Raw genomic sequence first — 8,311 nt, 5'->3', positions numbered from 1 at the left:
AAAGACAACCAAGGGAAGTCTCCTCAGAGGGTTGATACCGACACTGTGGAGATTAATCTGACTGAATAACTCTAACCTGCTGGCAAAGTGGGAATCACTGACAGTTCTTGTTGCACCACCTATATTTCACTACTCATCATAAATCACATGTAGTGAAACCCCATCATGGAGTTATATGAGGCTTAAGGGGTATATAGAAAGCTGTCGTGACGTGACTATCATTAATCTGATGACTGTTATTAATTTTATCAACTATCTATGTTTAATTGTTACTCGATTAAATTAATCATATGACAATAAACTCATTAGGAATTTGGGGCACCACGGAATAAGTTGTTTAACAAGTTACCATTTCCCAAATGAAACTCGAAGATACATCAATAAATTATACATCAATAACAGTCACTTATTAATCATTACCTCATCAGTCTCATTCTGAACCCCAGCGCTGGTTATACATATGTAGAGGGAGGGGTAGGTAAAGAGAGGGAGAGACAAAGAGGGAATACTTGGATACATTCAGAACCTACGCTCAAAGGAATAGTAATACTTTGCACATAAACCTCCGCTCATTCGGATAAGAAATGGAATGTATATATTTACGCGTAGATGTCTTTCTCTGTCGTCTCTCTGTTGAAACCAATCGATCCGTCTATGGGGAGTGGCTCGATGTAAGGCTCTGGTTGTCCACCAGAGGTTACAATGTACTTCTTAGTTGTAGAGCTTCTCTGGTAGTGAAGTGTTTGTTAGAACAGGTACTTCAGATGCACCAACGGTTGTCTAAGATGGGAAGTCTTCCTTCCCCCCTCGTGTCTTTAGTCAAATTCTAGGACCACTTTTACATGCACAGCTCCAGACTGTGAATGTTCTGGTCTATTCTTTATCTTTTTCACTCGTGTTGAGAGTTTCAGAGTTTATAACCATTTCAATTTGTAGCGACCGCTCCACGCTTCCTGGTCTTTAACCATTCGTAAGTCCGGCTCACACCATCTGTCTGCATGGTCTCAATGGTTGATTATTCAGGGTTCAGCTCCCGACCACTTTACACACCAGTAGTAACACGGCAATGTACTGGTCTCACCATTTCAGCCATGTAGCCACCGCTCCATGCTATCTGGTCTGGGAGTTTTAACCATTCATAGTGTCACTGTCTGTCTACTTGGTTTAATGTAAATTTAGTTAGCGAGTCCTTTTATCCTCGGGTAAAAAGGGTGCGTTCCATCACGCCGTCTGTGCTCACTTGGGCGTGGTTACTGACTGGGCACAAGTTTATATGAAAAACAATTATCTAATTTAGAAAGCTAAAATGACATTGCTATCTTCACAAAAGTATTCTCATATTTAATCATATATTTTATACCACATTTAGATGTAAACTTGATACATAGAATGCGTACACTTTCAGAGTTACAGTTACTTTGTTATACCATCCTTAATGACATCACAAAATAATAAACAATATGACATGATTATTCTTTAGATCCCCACGGACCATTCTTAACATTCCTATTTTACGAATATTGTTCCAAAGTTCATTCTCTTGGAGAAAAGGGTTTTGGTGGCAATAGTCTCTCTGTAACAAAAGGAGATTTATTTCCCAATACTGCAGTGAAAGAAAGAGTCGTCTGTTGCAAACTATTTATGACCGGGTGTTAAGAGTCATAAAACTGGCCCAACTCACCCCCTTTCTTCTCCTGTGAGGGGGGGTCTAGCTATCTGTCAGACATTTGCAAAGCTGATCTGGCACCTTTGATCCTCACCAAAGAGAGAGAGTCATGACGCAGACTCGGTCTCAACCTTTAAGTCTTTACTGAAGACTTATCTCTTCAGTAGGTCATATGATTGAGTGTAGTCTGGCCCAGGAGTGTGAAGGTGAACGGAAAGGCTCTGGAGCAACGAACCGCCCTTGCTGTCTCTGCCTGGCCGGTTCCCCTCTCTCCACTGGGATTCTCTGCCTCTAACCCTATTACAGGGGCTGAGTCACTGGCTTACTGGTGCTCTTTCATGCCGTCCCTAGGAGGGGTGCGTCACTTGAGTGGGTTGAGTTACTGACGTGATCTTCCTTTCTGGGTTGGCGCCCCCCTTGGTTTGTGCTGTGGTGGAGATCTTTGTGGGCTATACTCGGTCTTGTCTCAGGATTGTAAGTTGGTGGTTGAAGTTATCCCTCTAGTGGTGCGGGGGCTGTGCTTTGGCAAAGTGGGTGGGGTTATATCCTTCCTGTTTGGCCCTGTCCGGGGGTATCATCAGATGGGGCCACAGTGTCTCCTGACCCCTCCTGTCTCAGCCTCCAGTATTTATGCTGCAGTAGTTTATGTGTCGGGGGGCTAGGGTCAGTTGGTTATACCTGGAGTACTTCTCCTGTCTTATCCAGTGTCCTGTGTGAATTTAAGTATGCTCTCTCTAATTCTCTCGTTCTCTCTTTCTTTCTCTCTCTCGGAGAACCTGAGCCCTAGGACCATACGTCACGGCAAACCGGGCATGATGACTCCTTGCTGTCCCCAGTCCACCTGGCTGCTGCTGTTCCAGTTTCAACTGTTCTGCCTGCGGTTATGGAACCGCCACCTGTCCAGACCTGCTGTTTTCAACTCTTAATGATCGGCTATGAAAAGCCAACTGAAAATTATTAATGATTATTATTTGACCATGCTTGTCACTTATGAACATTTTGAACATCTTGGCATAGTTCTGTTATAATCTCCACCCGGCACAGCCAGGAGAGGACTGGCCACCCCTCATAGCCTGGTTCCTCTCTAGGTTTCTTCCTAGGTTTTGGCCTTTCTATGGAGTTTTTCCTAGCCACCGTGCTTCTACACCTGCATTGCTTGCTGTTTGGGGTTTTAGGCTGGGTTTCTGTACAGCACTTTGAGATATTAGCTGATGTACGAAGGGCTATATAAAATAAACTTGATTTGATTTGATGACAAGGCTATGGTTTTGAGATTATGCTGACGCCACAATCTATGTGCTGACGAGGTATTTGTTGTATTGTATTAGGATCCCCATTAGCTGTTGCAAAAGCAGCAGCTACTCTTCCTGGGGTCCACACAAAACATGAAACATGACATAATACACAACATTAATAGACAAGAACAGCTCAAGGATATAACTACACTTAAGTATCAAAAGTAAAAGTAAAGTATTAACCATTTCAAATTCCTTACATTAAGCAAACCAGACGGCACAATTTAGATTTTATTTTTTAATGGGCGGATAGCTAGGGGCACACTCCAACACTCAGACATAATTTGCAAAGGAAGCATTTGTGTTTAGTGAGTCTGCCAGATCAGAGGCAGTAGGGATGACCAGGGATGTTCTCTTGATGTGTGAATTGTGTGTGAATTGGACCATTTTCCTGTCAAAATGTAACGAGTACTTTTGTGTGTCAGGGAAAATGTGTTTTCTGTAGGAATCTAGTGAAGTAAAAGTTGGCAAAACTAGAAATAGTAAAGTAAAGTACAGACACCCCAAAAAACGACTTAAGCAATACTTTAAAGTATTTTTTACTTTACACCACTGATTTTGATATTTGTCCCTACTTGCTATTTCTGCCCCCTATCCATGTCAAATACGACCACATCACATGCAGCAAAATGTTTCTGAACACTTCAAAATTAATGTGGATGTTACCATGATTACGGATAATCATGAAGGAATTGTCCAATAACGCTAAGTGAGAAAGTTACAGATGCACAAAGATCATGCCCCCAAAACATGCAATTTTTGTATGTTATTTATGCCTCTAACTTTCTTACTCATCATTATTCACGCTTCATTCATGATTATCTGTAATCATGGTAGCATCCACATTCATCAAGAATTGTTCAGAAACATATTATATTATTATTTACTATAAAAGTTACTCCAAAATGACACAATACATTATTTACCATTAATTTCTATTGTGCAAAACAATCCAAAACACAACCAAAACAAAGTGCAAATGCATCCAAGCTTGTAGTCCCAAGCTCGATGTAGTCATTGCGTGCTAGGAATATGGGACCAAATACTATATTTTGGACTTCTTTAAAACACATATAAGTGAATTTGCCCAAATACTTATGACACCTTCAAATGGGGGACTAGATACATAAAGTGCTTTTATTTCTAAATGGTAAAAAAGATATGTATGAAAATACCTTCAAATTAAAGGTGACATTCTGAACTGTCGCTTCATATTACACATTTGATCTCAAATCCAAAATGCTGGAGTATAGAGCCAAATGAAAAGTTTTAGCTTCACTGTCCAAATAAATACGTAGGGGGGAGTGTATATTTTATACCTACAGGCACTGTTGCTCACAGACATATCAAACCAAAAGGTTAATCATTTCTCAAGACCTTTCTACGTGGTGTTCTTTATGGCACTGCTGATTGGAATTCTGAAAGTGTATTGATTATGACTGACCATTTACCCTCCATAAATGAAAGGCGTTTTTCACTTCAGTGGTCCAGCCATGAACTGTGGTATTTGACTCCCTTCATTTGAAATGGTTGTGGCATGGGCATAGTCAACAGAGAATACATTCAGTCAGATGTTTCAGATGTCTCATCTAGCCAATGTTTGTGAAATAGATAGAGCATATTAGTTGTACACACTGTAGGCGCAGAATCTGCACCTTTTGTTGTTGTTGACAGAACCTGCACCTTTTGTTGTTGTTGACAGAATCTGTACCTTTTGTTTTTGACAGAATCTGCACCTTTTGTTGTTTTTGACAGAATCTGCACCTTTTGTTGTTGTTGACAGAACCTGAACCTTTTGTTGTTGTTGACAGAACCTGCACCTTTTGTTGTTGTTGACAGAATTTGCACCTTTTGTTGTTGTTGACAGAATCTGCACCTTTTGTTGTTGTTGACAGAATCTGCACCTTTTGTTGTTGTTGACAACCTGTGGAGAGTGAAATCCCCAGAGGTACGAGGAAGATCTGAGATTATCATTTTTATGGTGTGAACAGTGTCTGTATGATACCATGTGTAATTAAGATTTTTATGGAGTGAACAGTGTCCGTATGATACAGTGTGTAATTAAGATTTTTTTGTGTGTTTTCTTGTGAATACATTGTATGTCAAAGAGAATATTGTAACTTGTTGGGTATTTATTTAATTTGTAATTTATTCCCATTAATTCCAATATTGAGCACTGGAGAAACCACATGTCTTTATTCGACCCTTGGGAAATCCACAAGAAAATCCATTGAGTTCCACTTGTTGCATCACTTGGAGAATATACAAGACGCACATGTTTAACTGCAGTTTCAATGATGCCAAAATAAACAATAGGTGCTTTTCAATCATAGCATTGTGTTTTTCATGAGAATGAATTGTAGAGGGTGGTAGAAAGTTACATTCATAGGCCCAATTCATAGGCCCATGTATATCAAATTGTTTTCCATAACATACCCTATACTAGGCCTACACCATACTACTACCATAAGATTCCTGCATGTCAATCAAAAAATGTAGGATATTGCTGAACAGTTTAGAGAAGTTTGAGGTGTCTATTGTTTGTCATGCAGCAGCAACCCAACCTATCAATAATCTTGGGTTCTCTGTAAGCTCCATTTATTTTATCGGCCTTTGACTTTGTATGAAAAATAACAATACGGTATATTAATAAGCTGTTGTTAAGACATGTGGGCCTTTCTGTCTCTAGGCAAGGCTTAGTTATAGAGAATAGATGTTTTTCTTTTCCCTCAGGGGAAGATCTAACAAAGGTTTGTGTTGAGAAAATGGCCACAGAAATTACTAGTAAAATGGACGTGTTTTGGTGTATTTATTATCTGTACAGCCTTTGCGGCCTCAGATTTACAGTGTCCATTTCAGGACATCCTCTCTCTTCCTTTGAAAGTCTCTTTCAAAGTCTAAAATGAATTTGATGGATTGCAATTTCACAAAGTCTACAAAGTCTGGACTTGCAATTATACTTTGGCGGGACATCTTGTTGATCCTTGTGGTGAATGACATTTCTATTCCATTTGTCTTTTGGACAGTGTTACTATGGCTGAGTTTACACAGGCAGCTCAATTCTTTTTTTCCACTAATTGGTGTTTGCACATCAGATCTTTTTCAATTAGTGAATAAAATAATATTTGATTTAATATTTTGAAGTCATCAGCCATTCAAACTCTGTTAAGTATCCAGGAAAGATGAATATATTTGTATTCATGAGATCTCAAAGTGTTTACCCTACACGCAGAGCATTAATTTGATAAGACTGGAATGTGGATAGAATCACAACATGTAAATCACCAGGCAGATGATCTTTCCCCCAGGTAAAGATGTCTGTAATCGTGTAGCAGCTATGGCTGGTCAGGTTTCTAATCAGGAAGGGCAAAAGAGTGCATGACTGATTTAGCTGTATTAAAAACGACTTTGATATATCCACTAACACATTCCTTTGCCTGGAATCTCTTCTGTGCCGGAAATAAGTCTAAGTAAAATGTATCCCTTTCTGTCCACATGCAGACAGTAGTCAGTATGGCCCTCTCAGGAAGCCACAACAATAGATTTTACCACATAATGTAGCCTTGTATTTAGGAACTTTTGTCATAACAGATTTATAATTACTCTTATATCACTGTGGTTGATCACTAACAAATCATTTTCATTGTTTACTGGGAGTTTTGGCTGAGACAAGACAATGGGACAACGTTCAAACCAGAGATTCAGTCACCTCAGATGTCTCAGAATGATATCACAGACTGCATTTTCTTGTATCCCCGGGGATTTCAAGTTCTCCCGGGTTTTGTCAAAAAGAAGTGCGGATTCCAGGCATACAGTACAACTTCTAAGCTATTTTGTAAGCCTTGGGTGACAAGGCTTCAGAACCTCAGAGTAGTGTTCGATTCTCAGAGATAGAACGTTCAGTCTGGAAATTGCTTCAAATCCACAGAACTGATGGACATGACAAGTTTATTTGTTAGTTTGTGAAAGAGGCATAAAATGCTAGATTATTTTAGGAAATGAATCATAGAAATAGATAGAACATCTACATCTATTTGAAAAAGCCCTCATGTTCACTAACAACAAAACCAAACATATAACCCTATATGGAAAGGTCAGTGTGATGGCCAAACATTTAATCTGAAATGTTTGCTATAGGTTTATGACTTTGACTTGGAAAGCATCAGACAGCTATTATGACTTTTGCTCTTCTGCAAATGGATGGACATATGAAAAGATTCATGTTTTTTTTCCCATCTCCTCATGGTGACTGACAGTGTCTATAATTGTCCTAACTTCGGTTCACGTAGTATGAATGCTAACCGGGAAAAACATAGTTATCCACCTAAGATTCAGAAAGATGAGCTGATTGATTAACAAAGCAATGCTTGTGTTATCCCCAGAGGATACGTTTTTATAGTTTTCCCTTCCTCTGACCTATGTCTTATCATTCTTATCTTGATGTCTCATGCTCTCTGGGGCAAAAAGCAGCTGAACACACCATCCCCTCAGTCACAAAGAAAGGAAATAAAGCATATGCTAGACTGAGCAGAGAGGACATATGACACTTTATATATTCCAATATGGCTGAGACATCTGCTTAAAACAATTACTGTGCAGCAAAAGTAAATTTCACAAAGTCTAGTATGTGTACTGTAGCATAGGAGGCAGTCATAGAACAATAGAAGTCCACGGGAAACAGGGTTTTTACAGGAGACTTTCTTTCAGGCTCCACTCCCAGGATGATATTGCTGCTCACAGATGCAGTATGATATATAGTTCAGCAGCACTTTACTGCAATGCAATATTCCTGAGGTGCTGCTGGTCTTTAAGACACTTGAAGTTGAATCCATAATGGATGTGCATTGCTCTTTTACCACAGAACATCGCAAGGGATATTTTTTTGTTGGAGAGAAATTGATACAGATTTAAATACTATAAGGACAGCATAGCCCTGTTCACAGTGAAATGTTCTTCCTACTGGCATTGAATGAAAGTATGTGTCCTGCTGTTCACTGTAGCCTACTACTTGAATTGTGTTACACTTTTGAAATCCTTTCATCTCCCAAGTGGCTGAGCACAGCCTGAAACATGTGGTCCAGATTAATATGGTCAAACTACCATCCCGGCACTGACAGAATGTGACTGGTGCTCAGTAAATCTGGGTGAAAATGACAACACATGGCCGAAATATTAATAAGATGGATGACACGTAGTTTCCTCCAGGACTGGTGTGTGATTTGCTCTATGATTGATAGAAAGATGCAACCTGTGAGCCACATGCTTAGGGAGAAAGTGTAGACAGATCACCCAAGCCACACGCACCGTTACTTTACTGAATAGGTCACCTGTACCAGTCTGTTGGCCAGCC

This window comes from Salvelinus sp. IW2-2015, linkage group LG17 (genome assembly GCF_002910315.2).
Source record: "Salvelinus sp. IW2-2015 linkage group LG17, ASM291031v2, whole genome shotgun sequence".
In the NCBI taxonomy this organism is placed as follows: domain Eukaryota; kingdom Metazoa; phylum Chordata; class Actinopteri; order Salmoniformes; family Salmonidae; genus Salvelinus; species Salvelinus sp. IW2-2015.
The sequence above is the reverse complement of the archived record's forward strand: the minus strand, read 5'-3'. Positions refer to the sequence as shown.